Source organism: Geotrypetes seraphini, chromosome 7 (genome assembly GCF_902459505.1).
Source record: "Geotrypetes seraphini chromosome 7, aGeoSer1.1, whole genome shotgun sequence".
Taxonomy (NCBI): Eukaryota; Metazoa; Chordata; class Amphibia; order Gymnophiona; family Dermophiidae; genus Geotrypetes; species Geotrypetes seraphini.
This window is the reverse complement of record NC_047090.1, coordinates 63,157,077-63,177,840: the sequence shown is the minus strand read 5'-3', so window position 1 is coordinate 63,177,840 and position 20,764 is coordinate 63,157,077. Positions and strand designations below refer to the sequence as shown.

At 42.2% G+C, this 20,764-nt stretch overlaps 2 protein-coding genes across 3 annotated transcripts in view; one reads left to right on the top strand and one right to left on the bottom strand.

Annotated features, from left to right (window-relative positions):
* SCUBE1 (signal peptide, CUB domain and EGF like domain containing 1) overlaps window positions 1-6,890 on the bottom strand; it is a 545,901-nt gene extending 539,011 nt beyond the window's left edge. Inside the window, exons 1-2 of the mRNA XM_033951623.1 lie at window positions 6,675-6,890; window positions 5,976-6,036 (exon numbers count right to left, since the gene is read on the bottom strand). The gene's annotated coding sequence lies outside the window, so the exon portion shown is untranslated. The remainder of the gene's footprint in view (window positions 1-5,975; window positions 6,037-6,674) is intronic.
* The window catches only part of MPPED1 (metallophosphoesterase domain containing 1), a 435,376-nt gene that overhangs the window by 183,555 nt on the left and 231,057 nt on the right, over window positions 1-20,764 (top strand). The window lies entirely within an intron of this gene.

Genomic DNA, 20,764 nt, shown 5'->3' with positions numbered 1-20,764 from the left:
GTATGGTTTGGGTTGTGAGGGATCAGTGTTTGTTGTGTGACAGCATCCAGGTGGAATCATATTTTGTCTATTTTGGAGAGGGTATCGCTGTTGAGGTCAGTGTTTAGGGTTTGATTGCTTCCTTGTGATGCTATGAATATCTTTTTTGTTAATGTGAACAGGTTTTTTGTCCAGTTGGGTTTTTTTTGAAGTTGTTGGGAGTAATATATCTTTTTGGCTTTGAGGCAGCAGGACACAAAGCCATCTGAGGAGCAACTAGAAGAACCAACAATGAATGAATGACAGCTGGAGGAATCTCGACCACAAGAAGGAAAGGCAGAGGAGCCTTTAACAACATGGACCAGCAAGACAAGCCCCCATCCATTGGGCACCAGTACTGGCTGCAGGGAAGCCAGGGAGTCCAGAAGCTCTGCACCTCCACTATACCAGTCAAGTGAGAGGACTGTAGAAGAGAATTATGAGAAAGAGGAAGATTGCCTTCTATGGCTGGTGCAGGAACAGGAAGCCATCCAAATATCACAGATGGTAGCCAAGCTGGGGGTCATCAGGCACCACATGGACCTGAATCTGGAGCTGAATCATGAACATCTAGCACTGCAGCAGGAACAAATAGACTCTCAATAAATGCAATCTAATCTAATTTAAGGCTTAGCTTTATATAGAAACATAGAAGATGACGGCAGAAAAGGGCCACAGCCCATCAAGTCTGCCCACTCCAACAACCCTACCCCCTTGAATTTACCCCCTAGACATCCCACATGTGTATCCCATTTCCTTTTAAAATCTGGCACGCTGCTGGCCTGAATCACCTGAAGTGGAAGTTCATTCCAACGATCGACCACCCTTTCGGTGAAGAAGAACTTCCTGGTGTCGCCATGAAATTTCCCACCCCTGATTTTCAGCGGATGTCCTCTTGTGGCCGAGGGACCTTTAAAAAAGAAGATATCATCCTCCACCTCAATACGGCCGGTGATATATTTAAATGTCTCTATCATGTCTCCTCTCTCTCTACGTTCTTCGAGTGAATATAGCTGCAATTTATTCAGCCTTTCTTCATACGGGAGGTCTTTGAGTCCCGAGACCATCCTGGTGGCCATTCTTTGAACCGATTCAACTCTCAGCACATCTTTTTGGTAATGTGGCCTCCAGAATTGTATACAATATTCCAGATGAGGCCTCACCATGGATCTGTACAATGGCATTATAACTTCGGGCTTCCGGCTGATAAAGCTTCTTCGGATACAACCCATCATTTGTCTTGCCTTTGATGAAGCCTTCTCCACTTGATTGGCAGTCTTCATGTCTTCGCTAATGATCACCCCCAAATCACGTTCCGCCTTGGTCCTAACTAAGGTTTCACCATTTAGTGTGTAAGTTTTGCATGGATTCCTGCTGCCGAGGTGCATGACCTTACATTTTCTAGCATTGAAGTTTAGCTGCCAAGTCGAGGACCAGTGTTCCAATAGAAGTAGGTCCTGCATCATACTGTCTGGTAAAGTGTTCTCACTTACTTTGTTGCATAGTTTGGCGTCATCGGCGAATAAAGTGATTTTACCCTGAAGCCCCTGAGTCAGATCTCCCACAAATATGTTGAAGAGGATCGGGCCCAAGACCGAGCCCTGAGGCACTCCACTGATCACCTCTGACGTTTTTGAAGGGGCACCATTCACCACCACTCTCTGAAGTCTACCGTTTAGCCAATCACCGACCCATGTAGTTAATGTCTCTCCCAGTCCCATTGATTTCATCTTGTTCAATAGTCTGCGGTGCGGAACGCTATCAAAAGCTTTACTAAAGTACAAGTAAACGACGTCTAGGGACTCACCCACATCCAGTTTCCTTGTTATCCAGTCAAAGAAACTAATTAGATTGGATTGGCAGGACCTGCCCTTGGTAAATCCATGTTGGCGGGGATCCCGTAGATTCTTCTCGTCCAGGATCGTATCTAATTTATGCTTAATTAGTGTTTCCATGAGTTTACTCACTATGGATGTGAGACTCACCGGTCTGTAATTCTCAGCCTCTGTCCTGCAGCCCTTTTTGTGGAGTGGGATTACATTGGCTGTTTTCCAGTCCAAGGGGACTCTTCCCGCCTTCAAGGAAAGATTGAAGAGCACAGACAATGGCTCCGCCAGGACATCACACAGCTCTCTAAGCACCCTGGGGTGTAGATTGTCTGGTCCCATGGCTTTGTTCACTTTGAGTCTTGATAGTTCGCAGTAGACGCTGCTGGGAGTAAACTTGAAATTCCAGAACGGGCCATCTGAGCTATGCCTTGCTTGCAACTGTGGACCGGACCCTGGCGCCTCGCAGGTAAAGACTGAGCAGAAGTATTCGTTTAGTAGTTCAGCTTTATCAGAATCTGATTCTGCATAAGTCCCGTCTGCTTTCCTAAGGCGTACTATCCCATTTGTGTTTCTTTTCCTATCCCTGATGTACCTGAAGAAGGATTTATCCCCTTTCTTAATGTCCTTTGCTAGATTCTCTTCTATTTGAAGCTTGGCCTCTCTGACTGCCATTTTGACAGCTTTGGACTTGGCCAGATAGTCTTCTTTTACTGCTCCTCTTCCTGAGTGTTTGTAGGAAACAAATGCTTTTTTCTTTTTCTTAACGAGGTCCGAGATTTCTGTAGTGAACCACTGGGGTCTGTTATTCCTCTGTCGTTTGCTTGTTGTTTTTATATAGCGATTTATTGCTTCATGTAGGGTAGATTTCAGGTTTGCCCACATAGCCTCTACATTATTGGTTTCAGCATTGTCTTGCAGTGCCCGATGGACGAAGTCTCCCATGCGTTTGAAGTCAGTGCCCCGAAAATTGAGGACCTTTGTTGTTGTGGTCGATCTGGAGAAACCCTTCCGAATGTTGAACCAAACCATGTTATGGTCGCTGGAGGCCAGCATATCACCTACCGAAACATCCGATACGCTGTCTCCGTTGGTGAGTACCAGGTCTAGTAACGCCTGGTCCCTAGTGGGCTCCAATACCAATTGTTTGAGCAGTGCACCCTTTATGGAGGTTAACAACCTTCTGCTGCCGCTAGTTTGTGCAGTAAGTGCATTCCAATCTGCATCGGGCATATTAAAATCCCCTAACAGTACTGTGTCCCCGCGCAAGGTGATGCTTTCAATGTCTTTGATTAATTCCATATCCTTGTCTACCTGTTGTCTTGGAGGTCTGTAAATCACACCAAGATACAGGCATTTTTCGTTTCCTCTAGCCAGGTTCACCCAGAGGGATTCCCCGGTATACTTGACATCTGTGATTATGGTAGTTTTGACGTCTTCTCTAGTGTATAGAGCTACCCCTCCTCCTAACTTGCCCTCCCTCTCTCGACGGAGTAAGTTGTAACCCGGTATAACCATATCCCACCCGTGTGAGTCCGTGAACCAAGTCATCATTTTAAGAAAGCTTGACTCGGTTTACAATAATTAACTTAACAAATAAAAACCATAAAAAATAAGACTAAATTTCGGGAAATTAATTTTCAAAGTGTTTAGCAAATAAAGATTTGCGAAAAAATTGAAGTGAGCCAGAACTCCTTAAAAGAAATGGAAGATCATTCCAAAGTTGAGAAAACTACTTATTGTATATTAAAATCAATAAAATCTTCGAACTTAAAAAAAAAAGATCAGAGATTGACTAAAAATCTTGACTCCTTTAATCCCTTTTTTAGAAAGAAGAGATAATTTAAATTGTTGGTTACCTCTTGCAAAAGAAAGTCTGTAAGCATTCCAAGATAAAGGAAGGAGAGGAGTAAAGATACCATATAGGATTTTAAAAACAACATAAGCACATTTAAATTGAACTTTAAAATAAACTGGGAGGCAATGGAGACTCTGGAGCAACGGAGTCACGTGATCAAATTTACGTTTCCCAAAGATCAATTTTGCAGCAGTATTTTAAATCAGTTGCAAACTATAAAGACAAGTTTTTGTGGTACTGAGGTAGATAACATTGCAATATCATCTTCAGTGGGAACATTTGACACTGCAGCATGAACAGGCCCAACATTTTGCCTGCATTGCTGCCTCTCTGCAATGGTTCTTCCAACATCTTTTGCTCAGGAATGTAACCAACCTTGGTCATGGGGGAACTACCCTGACTCTCTTTCAGGACACTGTGTCCCTGCCTGTACATTCACCAGGGAGGGAGGAAGAGGGTAGCACAACATTGGATACTGTATACAAGAGAAGAAGTACATGGGAGGTATCCAAATGTTTCTGTTGAGTCATTTTTGTTTCTTATTATCACATTTATTAAATATCTCATTTTTGCAATTAAAAAGTCTGTTGTATCAATTCCTGGCTGCATTAACCGCAGCTGTCTGTGTTGTAGAGGAGCATCATCTGCTGAGTCAAAACCCCTTATTTTGGCCTTCAGCAATATCCTCCCCAGGAAATGCTAGACCTCTTTGAGTGATGATGTTTTGTAGCATACTTTGAATATATCACACACCTTCCTTCCTCCCATGCCTGTTCTTATTTGTCCTTCTCCCTCACTTCCTAAGGCCCATCTAACTTTTTTTAACTCACCGTAGCAATGGCACATTCACCAACTTCAGCTGCTGCCTCCTGGTTTTGGGCCTTTCCTTTGAGCATCCTGGCCTCGCTGATGCAACATCACCTGCTACAGAGGTGAGGAAAAAAAGATTGGATGGGCCATAGGAAGAGAGGGAGAGGGAGGGACATAGAAGAACAAGCATGGGACAAAGGAGAAGGGGCCTCCTAGAGCAGCGAATTGGGCTCCAAAGGGGAAAGAGAAGGGCCCCCTGGAGCAGTGCATCCTCGGGCCTGAGGCACATGTCTGCTGGGTCTGCCTCCAGTGGTCATCTGGTCAGTTTGGGTAACTTTTTGGCAAGTAGACACTTTTAAAACAGGTCTAGCTCACAAGATCTAACTTTTGTCCAGGACGTCTTGGTACGGTTACCAGAAGTCTGGGAAAACACAGGCATGTCCTCTTTTTAGAAGACTGTCCAGATGCCTGAATGGTTTATTTTTTAAAGGGTGGAGTCTGTCTGGGATTTTCAGCTCTCCTGACTTCCCTACCTACCTCCTCCCCGGCCGCTGCATTGAATCATTAGGCAGGCTGCCTCTCTGCAGGACCTCCTGAGAGGCAGCTTCCAGAACAGGCTGGTGGCAGCAGGCTTCCCTCGTTGCTGCTGAAATCTGCCCAAAGATTCAATGCAATGGCCAGGGAGGAGGTAGGTGGGGGAGTCGGGAGCTGTAGAGAAAGATCTATAGATCCCACTAGAGGGTGTAGTTTAAATTGGTGCAGGCTATGGTGTTGGGATGTGGTTGGGTGAAGGGGGAGAGGGTGGTAGATGCTGGAATGGGGAGGGAGAGTTGCAGTACCATGGGAAGGGGCAGGGGAGAGAAGAGAGGGAAATTGGTCCTGGGGTGAGGTACAGGAGAAAGGGTAAAGAAGAAAGAGAAGTTGTGCAGGGGTGGAATATGGGGACAGATTAAGTAAAGCCGGCATTGAAAGCAGTGCATGCACATAGATCTCATGCATATTCATTGGGGAAATCCTGAAAACCCAACTGGATTGCGGCCCTCAAGGAGGGGACTTTGAGACCCCTGCTTTAAATGAATACAGAGCAATAAGTAATAGATTATGTACACATATATTCTAATTATATGGAGTCTGCTTTGCTAGCAGTACGAGGGCTTCTTTCTAGAACTTCTCTTAACTTTTCTGCCTTAATTTCTTCACTTGCTTTTCGCTCATTATCCTTATATACTGATTATAAACCACATTGTTATGTTTCAAAGGTGGTATAGTATGCAACTCAATATACATAAACAACCACGATTTCTTTTACAGTGAAATATAAAATATAAAATTAAAGAATTTCGGGAAGGAGTAAGATGGTGGTGTAATTCCTACTAGTGTTCTGATAACTGCTGTAATTTGTCACCTTGTTGAAAGGTACCTAAAATGTAATTTAAACATCAAGGCAGAGTTTGGATGTTTACCTTGTTGATCCTGATCAGCCTAGCAGTACAGCAGTAGATTGACTAATATATCAGCTAGCCCCTAGAAGAAAAATCAGGAAGGGTTGGATCTGTGTCTTACTCTGTAGCAGGCATGGGAGAATCAGCACAGCTTGACCTGGACACTTCATTGTTACCTCTGGCTCTCAGTTACACATACAGTTAGTTTATTTCATATACAGCATTTCTTAACAATTACACTTCTCCCTCCGTACTTGCGGTTTCAGCAATCACGGTTTTCAGCTTGCTGGCTCCTCCCCAAAATTACTTCAGCTCGCACAGAGAAATTGCTGATTCCAAGCACTTTCTTCACCGTGTTTTGCCTCTCCTTCAGAAACAGGCCAGGTCTCCTACCATGTTATTCGCAGTTTCACCATATTCACGATGGTTTTTAATAGAAAACCGCGAATAACATATGAAAAAGTTATTTGTGTTTTTTCTGTATTTGCGGGTCTGTTAATCCTCTATCATAGCGAATACAGAGGGAGAAGTGTATAGTCAAATCAAAGCAGTTAACAAACAATAAAATATCTAATATTAGGTGCTTGGAAACTTCCCTATCTGTCCAACAGGCACACAACCTAGCCAAAGCACCTATATAAAACTATATAACTATAAGGTACATTTCAAAAGAATAAAAAATAAAAACAACAACATCACCATTTGAGATTGTGGTCTCACCTGTGCAGCTGAGGATGGCGGCTGTGGAAGGTGCTGCTGCATTTGCTCCCAGAGAGGAAATTGCCAGTGTTAACTGTGCTGAGAGGGCATTAAATCAGTGCTTATAGAAGTTCCCCAGGGAAGGGTGGTATTAACTCAGAATACAGAAGTAGATGGAAATGAAGTCTTTACCAGGACTCTCGGCTGAGCTGGTGACTTTGGAAAATTCTGGCAATATTGGTTCCTCAGTCTATACAAAAAGAAGAGTTTGTAAGTCACTCTTCCCCCTCTCCCCACCATGTTTATTTTCGTTTTTACTTATTTATTGTTTGTTTTAATTGAATGGATTTTATGACTGATTGTTATATCTTTCCTATTATTATTGGCATTCCTTTTTATATGTTCTTTTAGGTTTCGTAAATCTGCTTTGACCTTTTGCATTAAGCGGGATATCAAATGTACAATAAACATAAACATAAGGATTGTGTTAAACAAGCTAGATAAAACTGTAGCAAAATCTACAGAATTCGCAGGTTAAATTTCCAAGACGGATAGTATTGTAAACAGTCAGGGCTCACAGTTTATTTATCTCGATTCCACAGTATTGAAGATGTTAAGACATTTTCGATATGACATCTAAGTCTGAGTTTGGACGTAGTGAGAAATGTGTTCAAAAATCAGGTAGAGAAAATGGCCCCAAAATGTCCATCTTGTTTTTTTGAAAATGACCATTTCTAGACATGTTTGTCCTTAGTGTGTCTATCTTTTTTGACCATTTGTGAAAACAAAATGTCCAAATGCAGAACACAGAAAACAAGCCATTGGGATGTAGGAGGGCCCAGCATTTTTAGTAGACTGGCCACACAGCCATGCCAGCAGAGCACTGGGGATCCCTAGGGGGCACTGCAGTGAATTTCACACAGAGTCCCAGGTACACATATCACCAAACCCCCTTACATTATATGAGAAGCTCTCCAAAACCCAACCAAAACCTACTGGACCCACCTGTCTACTACTCTAATAGCCCTTATACCTGCAGGTGTCACCTGTATGTCAGTGTACAACGGTATTGGTAGGTTTTGGGGGCGCACACTTTCCACCATAAGTATACTACCGTGTTTCCCCGAAAATAAGACAGTGTCTTATATTAGTGAAATCAATTTTTATTGAACAGAGAAATAAAACACAGCTAAAGGTACAGGTCTAGGGCAGAACACGCAACAGGGATTCAAAGAAGGTTTGGATAAATTCCTGAAGGATAAGGAGATTGAGGGGTACAGACAGAAGTAGAGATAGGTTATAGGAAGAGTCAGGGACCACTTGACAGGTCATGGACCTGATGGGCCGCCGCAGGTGCGGACTGCTGGGCGCAATGGACCTCTTGTTTGACCCAGTGGAGGCAACTTCTTATGTTCTAGCCAAGAATATACAACTCCCCCAACTCCCCCCCAGTCCCAACCCCCTCCCCCCAAGCCAAATGCAGCCATCAAATGTAAGGAATGACAAGATGAAAACCCAGCAATAGGCAGAAGATCAACCCTGCGTCATTGGAGAGGCCCAGACGAAATAGTACAAAACACCTTGCAAACAGAGCCCTGTATCTGATGAGCCCTGAGAAGAAAAAGCAACAAAAACCCACAACGAAGAGCAACAAACACAGCACCATTAACGAAAAACAAGCAACCAAAAGAAAAGAGAAGAAACCACAAGAAGAACAGAGGAGATCCACAGCCGGGGAGAGGCAATCCCGAGCCCCCCACCCTCACCGCTTAGAACAGCTCAAAGTCACAGTGTATTAAGAATCGAGCTCTGAATTCTTGGAGACAGAAACCCGCAGAAAAACTTAGACTGACGAAAGGAAGCACGCACCTGACCCCTCTCAAGTAACATCAAGGCATGCAGCCAACACCCGCTCGGTCAATATAACTTTTTAAGCCACAAAACCTGCCTTCCGCAAGAATAGACTGCCTACACCGGGAGGCAAACGAAAAGCCTCAAATTTGCCTAAAGAAATCCCACCGGGGTAAGCGGGATTGAACAGCCTAACAGAGCTTCCAAAGATAGGACCACCCGCCTCCAGAAGGACTTAACTACCGGACAGCTCCAAAAGGCATGAAAAAAGGACTTAGGGGCAGCTGTACATTTCTCACATTGATCAGAATCTGCCAAACCAGAGTGGTATAGTTGAACTTTCGTGAAGAACGCCCTATGGAGCACCCGAAACTGACATTCCAGAAGTTCAGCAGAGACAGAAATAGTTGGAATTCACCGACTAAGGCCTCCCACATCCAAATCCGTCGGTAGGATACCCAATTCTGGGGCCCAAAGGGCATACAAAGATTCCCAAGAGCGAGGCGGGACTAACAAGCAGATAGCCTTAAGTAACGCTGAAACAGAAAGCCCCCCCATCAGCAAACCTAGCAAAAAATGAGCGGAGCCGAATGCCTAAACCCAGCTGCAAGCCCTCTGCCTACAGAGAATGAACATAATGGTCCAATTGCAGATAGACAGAGAAATCAGTGGCTTAAACCCGGTTCCGAAGACGAAATACCAGCCAAGAAGGAAGGGTCCCAGCCTCGGTCAGTACATGCGCCAAAGTAGTTATTCCGAATTGGGCCCAGCATCTAAAAGAAGCCAAAGAGTTGCCCGGCAAGAACTGAATATTCCCCTGCAAAGGCAAACAGTGTCTTATATTAATATTGGGTCCAAAAAATGCACTAGGGCTTATTTTTGGGGATGTCTTATTTTTTCATGTACAATGATCATCTCTCCCTTCCTCTCTTCCACTCCAATTCTTCCTCTTTCCTTTCTCTCCCCCACATGTGCATCTTTCCTCCCCTCTCACCCATCCCTTTATGCCTTCCCTCTGCAGCATCTTTCTATCCCTCCCTCCCTCCCATCCCCCCCATGAAGCAGAACCCTTAAGCAACAACTTTCTATCCCTCCCTCCCTCCCATCCCTCCGTGCAGCAGAACCACACCGGCCCTCCCACCGTGAAACCAACATACCTCCCTCCAAACAGCAGCATTGGCAGCACTTTAAACAGGCTGCTTCACAGCCTTCTCCCACCAGGGCCTTCTCTGTGCCGCATCACTGATCATATCAGGAATGCAGCAGAGGGTAGAACCTGGCGGGAGAAGACCGCAAAGCCGCCTGTTTAGAGTGCTGCCAACGTTGCTGTTTGGAGAGAGGTATCTTCCCAACCTCTCTGACTCACTTATATATCAAATTCGTCCAAATTCATCCAGTCCTTAAACACTCTAAGAACAGCTATCTGGGAATTCAGATTCCACCATTTCATTTGAAATTGGTAGCAGTGGTATTCTTCATTATTCCCTTTATAGCTTTCCCTTTATAACTTTACTTTGTAGTGTTACTCTTATTTATATCCAAATGATGCCCGATACTACCAGCCTTTACAGGAAGATCCTGTGGGTGAATTAAAGTGTACCAGATCTGCTATAATATCTAAGGCCGGGAAGCTGGTTTCTTAAACCCTTAATTTTATGTAACTCCTAAAATTTATTTCCTCCCTAAAATACATAAAAACTTGAAGAACCCCCCTGGATGTCCAATTGTCTCAATGAGGGACTCGCCTTTGGAACCATTATCAAAGAAGTACTTGAAAAAGAAGTACTTGAAATTAAATCTCGGGTTAAAGATACTACTCACATGTTGGAAATATTAGCAGAGATCCAAGGGGTGGATTCCTCTTGGATTCCTCTTGGACATATGCTGGATGTCACTGCGTTATATACTATGATCCCTACGGACCAAGCTTTGAATTTGCTCCAGGGTGTTTTTGAGAGACAAAAAGTGAGATCTAATATTACAGTGACCTTTTTGATGGAGTTGGCTCAATTGGTCCTAAAGAAAAGTTATTTTTGGTTTAAACATCAGTTTTACTTACAGACTCATGGGATAGCGATGGGTGCCTCTTTGGCCCCTTCACTGGCCAGCTATATATGGCTAGGATGGAGGAGAACTATATATACAAGACTGAACAATTCAAGAATGTAAAGATTTGGAAAAGATTTCTGGATGACATCTTTGGTGTGTGGTCGTCTACTATGGATGAGTTATTGCGGTTTGTGGAGTGGTTGAACCAACTGGATAGGAATATACAGTTCACTGCGACCATTCACCAGCGTGAAATCACATTCTTGGATCTGAAAATTACTAAATTGAGAGGGAACTTGATAACTTCCATTTATCGTAAAGATCCAGATCGAAATAGTATATTACGATTTCACAGCTTCCATCCGAAAGGACTGAAACGAAGTCTCCCCATCAGCCAATTTTTACGGCTGCGAAGACTATGCCATTCTTTGGAAGAGTTTAGGCTCCAGGTAAGGGAGATGAAGCATCGATTTTATCAAGAGGGCTAAACATGCCCAAAGAGAACTGTTATTGCAATCTAAGCCGAGTGAGAATAGTACTATCACAGAAACAGTGGCGTTTGTTCAAAATTATTCCACCCATGCCCAGGAAATTGCCCGTATTGTCCTTAATCACTGACATATTGTCCAACTTGCTATCCCCACTTTAAATGAAAACCCTATTTGTTCATACCGACGGGGTAAAAATATAGGGGAATGTGTGGGGCATTACATCTTTAGGGATGTAGAAGCCTGGATCATGGGTGGTCATGTACCCTGTGGGCAATGCCAGTGGTGTCCATTTGTGATGGCGGGAGAAAGACGAACCCATCCTACATCAGGTAATATATATACAGCTAGGTATCACACGAATTGTAATTCAGATCATGTGATATACCTTATTCAATGCCCCTATCCTAAACTATATATCGGTCGTACTACTCGAGCGATTAAAGTAAGACTAACGGAACATAAATCTAGAGTGAATATGGGTAGCGAAATATCTCCTCTGGTTCGCCATTGGAGAGTATGTAATCATAAGCTTACGGATTTAAAATGGAGAGTTTTGGATAGGATTACTGTTGGGTGGGAGGGAGGAAATATTGAGCGCACGCTTAACTTGAGGAACTTAGATGGATGTTTGAGCTAGAAACTATGGCCCCTAATGGTTTGAATGAAACTTCAGATTGGATGGCACAGGTGGACTGGTGATAGTGGGCTTTAAAGTTCTATGGTGTAGTTACATGAATGGTTGCTAGGTGCAGGGTTGACGTCAGGGGATGAGCCTTTTTAAACGCTCTGGGTGAACGCCGCAACCATCTTTGGACTGCCAGCGATAGATGTAGATGGGAAAGTTTAATCCTTAATAAAGGTATGTTTGAATGATTTTAAATGAAGAATGATATGGGATTTAAAGATAGTTGATAACTGTATGCTGTTTTGCTTGCTCCGTAGTTCCCCTGATCTTGAGAAGGATTGGCGAAACGCGTCGGGAAGGGGAACCTGCATTGATAAAAGCTAAGTTTAATTGAATAATAAGTTATCTTGAATATAAATAAAATTGAATACATTTGGATATAAATAAGAGTAACGCTACAAAGTAAAGTTATAAAGGGAAAGCTATAAAAGGAATAATGAAGAATACCACTGCTACCAATTTCGAATGAAATGGTGGAATCTGAACTCCCAGATAACTGTTCTTAAGAGTGTTTAAGGACTGGATGAATTTGGAGAGAGGTATGTCATTCTCGCGGTGGGAGGGTCGGCGTGGTTCTGCTGAGTGGGGGGGGGAAATGGGAGGGAGGGATAGAAAGATGCTGTGCAGGGGGATGGGTGGGTCAGTGGGATTCAGCTGCACGGTGGGAGGGGGAGGCGCTGCTGCCACAGGCAAATCCAGAGATGGAATTGGGGACATTAGGGAGGGCTTTAGGGGCAATCTAACTAGGGCTTATTTTGGGGGTAGGGCTTAGATTAAGACCTACCCCGAAAATCAAGCCAAAGCTTATTTTCAGGGTAGGTCTTATTTTGGGGGAAACACGGTAGTTAGAGTGGGATATGGGCATGGGTCCCTTCTCTGGGATCCACTGTGCTGACTTCCAGACTACTCCAGGTACCTGCTTGCTGCTGTACTAGGACTGGACATAATATCTGCAGCTGTCATAGAGCAGTATATATTGTTTCCATCTTTGTGGGGTGATAGGAGATCAGTGACCACTGAGGGAATGGGGGGGGGGAAGTATACCTTCATGCCTTCAGTAGTCATCTGGTCAGTTTGGGGACCTTTTTAGCTTATTCATTTTTAGAACAGGTTTACTCCCAAATATCTAATGGTGCCCTGGACATTTTGTAAAATGTTTGATTATTGCTGCAAAATGCCCAAGTCCTAAGCCCGCCCTAATCCTGACCAAAACACGCCTCCAATATGCCCCCATGAAATTTAGATGCACTGCTAAGAAATGGCATAGAAAACCATCTAGAAAGTAGGTTTCAAAAATAGTGATTTGGATGTTCAAGTGCCACTTTATGACATCTTTTGGACATTTTTCTTTTGTGAAATGAAACCCTAGGAATCTACAGAAGGTTAACTTGAAATTTATTCAACATAAAACTTTGATACACTGTAGGATTGAGCAATTAAAGAACTTCATTAGACATTGGAATTTGCATATTATAAACTTCCCTAGACCATCTGGGATGACTCTTAAATTTGTTCAAGAAATAGCAGTTCTTAATTTTTCCTTGGTAGCAAGTCCACCAGTGATTAAGATTTACTTTGTTCTTGCAATGAAAATGAATGAAGGAATTCCTTCAGGATCCTCTGAGGAGTTGGATGTGGAGATTTATTTTGTATTTGAGAAAGATTTAAATGGAATTGTTTATTCTCAAGCATTGTTTTTAGATCAAATAATCTGGATTTATCCAGATGTTGCAAAAGCTGTGCAGGAAAGGCATAAAGCCTTTTTGGTGACGAAACAAAAAAAAAAAATCTAGGTGCCTCCTTTCAGTTGAGATATCCATGTGAATGCTATATCCAGTTTTCTGGAACTAGATATATCTTTCTTCTTCCTGAACAATTAAGGATTTTCCTGTACGGCAGGAAAATATAATTTGTGCTGTCTGTTCCAGAAGGATAAGAGACATGAGTATAATGAAAGACTAGGGGTTCATGCTGTTTGCTTTTTCTAAAAACTTTCTTTTTGTTCTTCCAGGTTTTTCTTTCCTCTCCCCCCCCCCCCCCATTTTCTTAGTGGACTAGCATTGGTTATATATGTGCTATTTTTATTTCCTGTATGAAAGGAATATTCTATTTTCTTTGTACTTCAAATATTTTTGGTTTTTGTACTGATTTCATCTGTTTCTTTATTTGTACAACATGAGCCGTATAAATGAAAAATAAAAAAGAATTAAAAAGGAAGTAGTAAATAGAAAAGGGCAGATATAAAGACAGAGGGGTCTAAGCCACTCACAATAGAAGCAGTCTGAAATAACCATGGTTTCTCCTTTGAATCGTGAGAATGGCTATTTTCTTGTTTAAAAGCTTAAAGAGCTATTAAGTTCAGCAAAGCACTGGTAAAACAGCTGGAAATGTAAATAGCAATTTAAACAGTCCATTGCTCCTCAATCTAAATGTGGAATGTGCAGATCTACTTCAAAAACCTTTCTGGTTTTATTATATTGTCAATGGTAAGATGATTGAGTGAGGACCCTTTCTCGGTAGACTGAAAGGAGATAGTGTGCTTTATTTAGCAAACCACACTTTTTCCCCCTTTTTCACTAGTAAGCAGACGGGTCTCAAATGTTCACGCCTTTCTCCCTTAGAGACCTCATCAATTGCACCATTCTTTCATTGTGTGGAACTAATGAAGTGCTCCATAGCATTTAGGTCTCTAAAGAACCTTTTGCTTTAAGAATATAATTCTTAAATAAAACATGTTGCTTTGATCAACTTCAATACTTATGACGTATGAGGAGAGACTGGAAGCCCTGAATATGTATACCCTAGAGGAAAGGAGAGACAGGGGAGATATGATTCAGACGTTCAAATACTTAAAGGGTATTAACGTAGAACAAAATCTTTTCCAGAGAAAGGAAAATGGTAAAACCAGAGGACATAATTTGAGGTTGAGGGGTGGTAGATTCAGGGGCAATGTTAGGAAATTCTACTTTACGGAGAGGGTGGTGGATGCCTGGAATGCGCTCCCGAGAGAGGTGGTGGAGAGTAAAACTGTGACTGAGTTCAAAGAAGCGTGGGATGAACACAGAAGATTTAGAATCAGAAAATAATATTAAAGATTGAACTAGGCCAGTTACTGGGCAGACTTGTACGGTCTGTGTCTGTGCATGGCCGTTTGGAGGAGGATGGGCAGGGGAGGGCTTCAATGGCTGGGAGGGTGTAGATGGGCTGGAGTAAGTCTTAACAGAGATTTCGGCAGTTGGAACCCAAGCACAGTACCGGGTAAAGCTTTGGATTCTTGCCCAGAAATAGCTAAGAAGAAAAAAAAATAATAATAATAATTTAAATTGAATCAGGTTGGGCAGACTGGATGGACCATTCGGGTCTTTATCTGCCGTCATCTACTATGTTACTATGTTACTTGTCTTATCAGAAAACCTAGACTTAATGACTGTGAGAGGGGAACTCATGTAGAATGATGTCCCTGTAATACAGTTACAACCAAAAGGTGCATTTACTTGTGCAGAAGCCTGTGCTTTTGATACTTTATAAAAAAAAACCAACTGATTAGATATCTTGGTTTTACCTATATAACTGAATCAGTTGTAAGAAATTGTCATTTCTATATACAATATATTAACTGCAGATTATTAGAAGAAGTGATCTTTCTTGGAATAACAATTTATAGACCATACTTTCCCAACACATGTTTCACCAAGGCAGTATATAAAACAAAACAAATAGCTGTAACACACATACAAAAATACATCATGTGAAAATGTGTAAGAATAACCAAGTGGTTAGAGCAGTGGGCTGAGAATCAGGAAAGCCAGGACTCGTATCCTCCCAACACTCCTGACCTTGGAGAGTCACTTCATACTCCATTGCCTCAGGTACAAATTAAATTGTGAACCCTCTGGAGACAAGGAAAGATCTAATCTAATCTAGTATTTCTGAGTCATGCAATGCCTAAACAGGTTCAAGGCAAATTACAATATAAGGAATTACAGAACGTATATCTTACATTATAGCAATTTGAGGAAGGCAGAGTTATGAATAGAGAAAACTGGGAAGAGAGAGGTTCTATGACTATACTAGTATAGCACTTGAGTAGAGTGTGGTATTTCAAGTTAGTTGTCAACAGTGTGTATGCTTTCAAAGAAGAGAGTTTTTAATTTTTGATGGAATCTGTTGTAGAATGTTTCCATCCTGATGTCAGTCAAGAGGTTGCTCCAGGTCTTCGTGCCAAGATATATGAAAAGCAAGTCGAATATGTGTTTGTATTTAACCCCTTTGGGAGATGGGAGGAGCAGCTGAAGCGATTTCAGTTTTCTGGTTGATGTAGACCAAGAATTGACAAATAAGTTTATGAGCGGTTCTGCAAACATTATGCATGATAGTTTGAAGGTGATACGAGTTTTGACAGAGTTTTGACAGTAGCCAGTGTAAGTTCTTATAGGTGAGACAGAGTCAAATTTTTTAGTTTGAATATCAATCTGACCACCGTGTTTGAATCATCTGGTTTGTTTACGAGAGTAGAGTTTAGATCCACATAGGAGTTGAAATAATCCAGCTGGAACAGTATAAGCATTTGCTTCAACACAGCAAAGTAGAGCTCTTGAACAAAGGGTCTGATAAGTCTTAGTCTTCTTATATTGTAAAAGGTTTTCTTCTTTAGGTTGGATACTTGAGATTCACACAATAGGGTGGAGTTGAGTATGACTCCAAGAACCTTGGATGTCTTGTTGATATTTAGCGTGGATCCTGAGGTTACAGTTACAACGGGAGGAACCATGTGTGCAGTGTTGTGAAACCATAGAACTTTGGTTTTGTCCGCATTTAGTTGAGTTTGTTAAATGCGGGCCAGGTCTGTATTTTGTCTATTTCATTTGATATTATCAATGTTGTGTCATTAGAGTCTCAATTATTTGGAATGAGTAGAAGAATGTTATCTGCATATGAAAATATGCATTCATTATTGTCAAATTTGATGTGGCATAGCGAGCCTAGTGAGTGGTACGCCATAGAATGCTTGACAGTTTTTTGAAAACACTTAATCTTTGTAGACAAGGTATTATATGTTTTGTAGGACCCAATTCCAGGATGGGAAGGAAGAAGGCGACCACCATCTTTCCCTCCTTCCCCCACCAATCATCGCTGCAACGCCATCACCCAACCTGCACAGCCTAGACCCAGACACACCAGCTCATCTTTGGCCCAATAAAAGAGCCACAGACTAGGCGGGCCTTCCCGCTGAAGGGCCCCACTGAAGGTCCATGCCAAAGGGCCCTTTTTGTGGTCCAAGGAGGACCGAGGAAGAATACGACCGCAGAACCAGGGAAAGCAGCTACAATTAAATTAAACTATCACCTGACTAATTCCAGACCTCAAGCCAAAAAAAGGGGACAATCCAAGATGAAATGGTACTTGTTCCTAACTGTATTACTCCCAAACCTATATCCCACTAAAAAAAGAACCTCACGCCATGAACAAGATTACCTCTCAGTCCTAGACCACTCAGCTTCTATCTGCACCATGACAAATCCCACTGAAGTCAATCCACAAACTACTGGTAACACCTTATACCCAGTGCCTGAAGTAATTGAGGCAACAAGAAAAAGGTGACCTTCCCATCTAGGCATAGAAGGAAGAGAGGGGACATGAACATGAGACACAGAAGAGAGGGAGTAAGGGGTTACTAACTTGGGACATAGGAGGGAGGGAATAGAAAGGGATATTTGTTGGACATGATTGTGTGAGTGAGAGGGAAAGAGATGGTGCACATGGGGAAAGGAAGAAAGGAAAATTGGGTATAGAGATAGAGAAGAATGAGGTAGAGATGCATGGGGAATAGAAGAATGAGAGGGAGAAATGTTGGATATGGTGGTGGAGAGGGAACAGAGGGACAGATTGAAGGGGATGCAAGGGGAAAGAATGTTGTACATAGTGATGGAGGGAGAGATGTGGCATTGTGTTGAAGAGGGGTGATAGAAAGAGAAATGGGCATGGGGCTGGTGGGTAGTGGTGAAAAATGCTGCACATGATCCAGGGGATGAGAGAGGGAGAAATGTTGGATGTGGCAGTAGAGAGGATGGGAGATATGCCTGGATCTCTCAAGACAGATGGACAATGAGAGAGAGACATGTTGCCAATAGGGGGGAACAGAGAGGAAGAAAAGTTGGACTCATGGAGGGACAGAGAGAGATGTTGGTTGTGGAAGGGAATGAGGTCCAGAGGAGAGGAAGTGTGCAGGAGGCAGAAAGAAAGAAATATTGGATGCACAGCCAGAAGGAAGTGCAACCAGACTCATGAAATCATCAGACAACAAAGTTAGGAAAAATGATTTTATTTTCAATTTAGTGAACAAAATGTGTCAGTTTTAAGAATTTATATCTGCTGCCTATATTTTGCACTATATTTGTCTATTTTTCTATAGTTGTTACTGAGGTGACGTTGCATATTTTAAAGTCATCTGCCTTGACCTATTTGAAAACCCCACGAATATAAATGATAATTAACATTTTCTGTGCATACAGTGTGCTTTGTGTTTTTTTTTTATTTTGTGGTTAACATTATGCATTAATAAGATTATATTGTGTATATATGAAAAATGGATGGAAGAAATTGTATTATAATTAGTACTATTATTATGAGGGTGGGGAGTCAGGGGCAGAGCCTGGGCAGATCAGGGATGGAGCCTGGGTGGGTCTGGGACGGAGCCTAGGCGGGAGTACTCGATTGATATTTGTTAGATTTAGGGGGTACTTGGCTTGAAGAAGTTGAGAAACACTGTTCTACAAGACTATTTTTCCACTTTTAGGACATTTGTGAACCAAGGCGAGGATTTTTGGCTTTTAAGACATAATGGTGCAACAGAGTTGAGGGTTTGCACTCTCATGTTGTTCCAGTTGTCGAGTGAGGCTTTGAAGCTGGTTGAAGTGAGATCTAGTATTTCAGAGGCCTTGTTCCAGAATTCATTGACATTAATCTTGCCTCTTGTTAGAGCTTTCCCAGTTGTGGTTTTGATGGTGTGCTTTTCCTTGTGGAGGTTTAGGCTGAAAGATAGAAAGTAGTGTTCTGACCAAGGGACTGTTGTCCAGTTTCTGTTATGTGCTCAGGAATATTAAGAACCTGTGGAAGTCTGTGGAGATTGTGTCCGGGATGTTTATATCTCCTAGGACTATCAGTCTGGTATATTGACAGGTTAGATTTGAGATAATTTTCTGTATTTTTGTGTCACTGATTGAACAGGGTCCTGGGGGATGATATATTGGTAACAATCCAATGCTGCTGGAGTGTATGTTTGATTTATTTTCTAACTTACAGATCATGTATTCTAATTCCGGTTGTACTGCAGAGTCGGATAGTGAGATATGGAAGGAAGTTTTATAGATCAGAGCGAGGCCACCTCCCCATTTGGTCTCGGTGTGTGCATAACTCTGTATCCCGGTACAGACTCTTTTAGATCAAGATCAATTGTACCTGAATGTAACTGTCTCAAGCTACAAATTAAACATTTTATAAATGCAATACCAGACAATTAATTAGTTGGTAGCAGTGTTAGAGCTTCAATACTGATTCACTTTTATCTGTCCTGGGTCAGTCCAGCTACATATCCTCCCACCTCTTTTTTTACCGTTCTCTTCCAGTTCTACTCTTCCTACTTCTACCTACTTCCTACCTCTATCTCCTACTTCTACCTACTTCCTACCTCTACTCTGAGACTCCATTGCCCCCTGCCCCCCTGCTGTATGAGTTCTACCTATCTACCCCATTGTGTGTCCTGGGAGCCTCCTGCACATCATCTCTTGCCCTTATGTGGTCCTGGACCTGCTCCCTATCTCTTGTTGTGTAGTTGGCTGACCAGCAGCAGAGCAGGTGCCCCCCCCCTTACCACATGCTAGGGCTCACCACAACACATGGAGAGAAGAGCAGTTGCTCCCCCAGATGAAACAGCATTATCTTGCATGCCTGCATTTACCTGTGCCCTGGAATTCTGACTCCTGATGGCATGTGGCTGACATGTTGCAATGGTGGGCTAACACACCTCTATAGTGTATCAAGTTTCAAGTTTTCTTTATTTGTGATATACTGTTTATCAGCCAAATGTCTAAATGTTTAACAATAAAATAAAATTTTAAAAATAAAACGTCTTAAATGAGATAAAGTAAAATCATATCTATGGCTAAAAAAAGAAAAAGGGAAACATTTACACATTGACATACATGAGACGAGAGGGTGTACCCTGCCTTCTCCCTCATGTTTCCCTAGGCCATTTGTCTCCACCTCCCTTCCACTCCATTTGCCCCCTTCAGATGCACATGTTGCCTCTGAGAGATCTGTTAGTGTGCCCTGTTACCTATGAGCTTAAATTATTCATATCTGTAGTGCATAAGTGAAAGCAGTATCTGTTTGAATTACATGAGGTGCACAGTTACATTAGTCACAGCTGTCTTGGATCTTGGATACTGTTGTGTACTGCTACCAAACTTTTAGCTGTTGTAAACCTATGTTTCACAACATTACCTGGTCATGTTTCTATGATTAAACTTTGTTACTATGTCCCCTTCTGTCACATGCCCTTCATTGTTCAATAGATTTTGGAAATTTATGATAATGCATTCCCATTGTGCCTGTTGTGTCAGGTCAAGGTCAGTGAAATTACATGAGTGGAAAATAATCAAATGCAAGTTTCATATGAAAAATCATAATATTAACTTTTATTTTACTCATTTGGTAATAAATGCTTCAAAATGGAGGGATAGAAATATGAATAAACACTACAATAATTCCTGTTTACGAAAGAGTTTTAGAATAGGCCATGAAAATATGGCTTCATTATGTCAATATGACATCTTATTCATGTAAGTGGACCAACACAGGTCTAGGCAATGAGAGTCACATGTTCACGTTTCTGCCCTGTGCATAATTTCCTTCTGTCAGGCTGGCTATACTCAGTGAGGAGTAGCCTAGTGGTAGAGCTGCTGCCTCTGCAACATGAGGTTATGGGATCAAATCCCAATGCAACTTCACATGACCTTGGCTACATCACTAACATC